This window comes from Spermophilus citellus (assembly GCF_964194105.1).
Source record: "Spermophilus citellus genome assembly, chromosome: 8".
Classification (NCBI taxonomy): domain Eukaryota; kingdom Metazoa; phylum Chordata; class Mammalia; order Rodentia; family Sciuridae; genus Spermophilus; species Spermophilus citellus.
Genome location: NC_138189.1, coordinates 39,033,641 through 39,036,551, shown reverse-complemented (window position 1 = coordinate 39,036,551; position 2,911 = coordinate 39,033,641).

Sequence of the window (2,911 nt, the reverse complement as noted above, 5' to 3'; positions counted from 1 at the left end):
AAAACTCACCCAACCTCTCCAACAGGGAGATTAAAAGAGACGCATTCAGAGCTATATCATAATGTTGCACAAGATCCCCTCCATGAGTAGGTGTAGCCTGTCAGAGTTCAGGCGAGGAATGTGAACACACAGAAACAGCTCCTCCAAACAGCTCCTCAGTGAAAAGGCTACAGAGGCCACCATTTCCATAGAGAAATTGGTATCCTTCCTGAGCACAACAATGGAGTTGCCAGATCTACATGGTTGTAGCAGTAGACTTAATTCTGGAACTTTAGATTTGGGAAAGAACTTTTCATTGTTCCTTTATGTGCTACCTGCCAGGATTGATACCCTGAGAAAAATATGGGCAGGAGTTATTTGAGAAGATCCAAAATGATATGTTAGAGGGGTCCTGGCTCATTTTTATTGGATTAGTCTAGTTTAATGTCACATGTCTCTTGAGTTCTTTATCTAGCCTATAGATTAATGCTCTATCTGAGGTGTAGGAGACTTGTTAAGGAAGTCAGTTCTTAAGCTGACATGATGAAGATTTGGTCCTACTTTTTCTCCTGTTAGGCTCAGGGTCTCTGTTCTAATGCCTAAGTCTTTGATCCACTTTGAGTTGAATTTTGTCAAAAAAACTTAGCACCAAAAAACCAAATAAATAGGCTAAGGAACTGAACAGACATTTCACAAAAAAAATCAGTCAATAAATACATGTAAAAATGTTCACCATCTCTAGCAATTAGAGAATTGCAAATTAAAACTACACTGAGGGCCTGGGGTAGTGGCTAAGTGGCTCAGTGGTAGAGTATTTGCCTAGCATGTTCAAGGCCCTGGGTTCGATTCTCAGCACTACATAAAACAATAAATAAAATAAAGGTTTTAAAAAAAACTACACTGAGATTTCATCTCACTCCAGTCAGAATGCCAATTACCAAGAATACCAGCAACAATAAATGTCGGTGGGGATGTGGGGGTGCCGCAGTCTGGCTGGGCACAATTCAGGAGCCACTTATCAAGCAGGAACAAACTTTATTTTTAGAAAGCACACACCCCACAAGGGGAGCTCTTCAGGAATTCCCTCAGAGCCCAACTGCCACCACTGGCTCTTCCAGCGAGTGTCTCAACCCCCACTCTTCCCACTCTTGAGGCCGATTGGCTGGGTCATGTGGGTGGAGCCAAAAGAGTCCCCCAATGAGCAGCTCCGTGGTCTGAAAGGGCGGGGAAACAGCCCAATGAGCATCACCACAGAGGAGCCAATCAGCTGGAAGTTTGCTGGGGCAACGGTGAGCCAATCAGCTGGAAGTTTGCTGGGGCAACAGTGAGCCAATCAGCTGGAAGTTTGCTGAGGCCACTTTGGCTGTGGCTCTCAACATGGGGGAAAAGGTACATTCATACATTGCTGGTGGGACTGCAAATTGGTGCAACCACTATGGAAAGCAGTATAGAGATTCCTCAGAAAACTTTGAATGGAATCACCATTTGATCCAGTTATCTCACTCCTTGGTTTATACCCAAAGGACTTAAAATCAGCATGCTACTGTGACACAGCCACATTGATGTTTATAGCAGGTGAATTCACAATAACCAAACTATGGAACTAATAGAGGTGACCTTCAACAGATGAGTGGTTACAGAAAATGTGGTACATATACACAGTGGAATATTACTCAGCCATAAAGTAGAAGAAAATTATGGACATTGCCAGTAAATGAATGGAACTGGAAATATCATGCTAAGTGAAATAAGCCAATCCCCCCAAATCAAAAGCCGAATGTTTTCTCTGATATGTGAATGCTAATTCACAATAAGGTGGGAATTAGAGAAGAATAGAAGTTCTTGGATTAGACGAAAGGGAATGAAGAGAAGGGAGAGGCAATGGGAATAGGAAAGACAGTAGAATGAATTGAACATTACTATTCTATGTGTGTATATGATAACACAACCAATATAATTCTATGTCATGTATAATCATAAGGATGAGAAGTTATACTTCATATATGCATAATATATCACAACACATTCTACTATCATATATAACTAATAAGAACAAATAAAAAAGAAAAAGTAAAGTCACAAGTTTCAGATAATCCTTTCACTGACTTCCAAATAATAAACATCACTTCTCTTTTCCTTATAATTTCCTTTAATTTTTTTTTACACGTTTTACTTCTGACTCTTGAGTCCACCTGGGATTTAGTCTCATGTATTACATGAGTCATGGATCTAAATGGATATATTTTGCCAGACATTGTCATGTGCAGGATTAACCTGTTGTTTTTAGTCATTTAATCATCCATTACTAGTTCAAGGTACATACACTCTCAGAGACCCAAGATAATAAAGGTTATAAGAATGTGCTTCTTAATCTGTAGCAGTTTATTGTCTATTTAAGGTGATGAGGAATACACAGATTACCATACACAAAAAGCAACATGTGAAAACTGCCACAGGAGTGATGTGAACAAGAAAAATACAACTGCTTTTTGTCCACCTCTGCCTGTAATAAGAGTTTTACCAGAAGTGTGTTATGTGATGGGTATACAGTGATGGGTACCTATCATACTTACAACTTGGTTATAATAAACAGAAAACCTCTTGAATAGTCTCAATTTAAAAAGAGGGTTTCCATAAGTCTCACTTCTAAGAATCTATTCCAGAAGAAAACTGGCAAAAATAGAAAGGCTCTATAAACAAAGCTATTTTTATTTATTGTTTATTATTTGTAATGGTAAAAGACTAATAGCCGCCCAAATGTTGTCAGTATGGAAATACTGGTTGAAAAAATTATGACATACTCATACAAGGGATGACTATACCTCAATAAAAAGGAGAGAAAGATTTCCACATATCTTCAGATTAACTGGTTCAGAATGGCACTTACAGTACTCTACCTTTAGTAGACAAAGAAGGAAAGAATATATATATC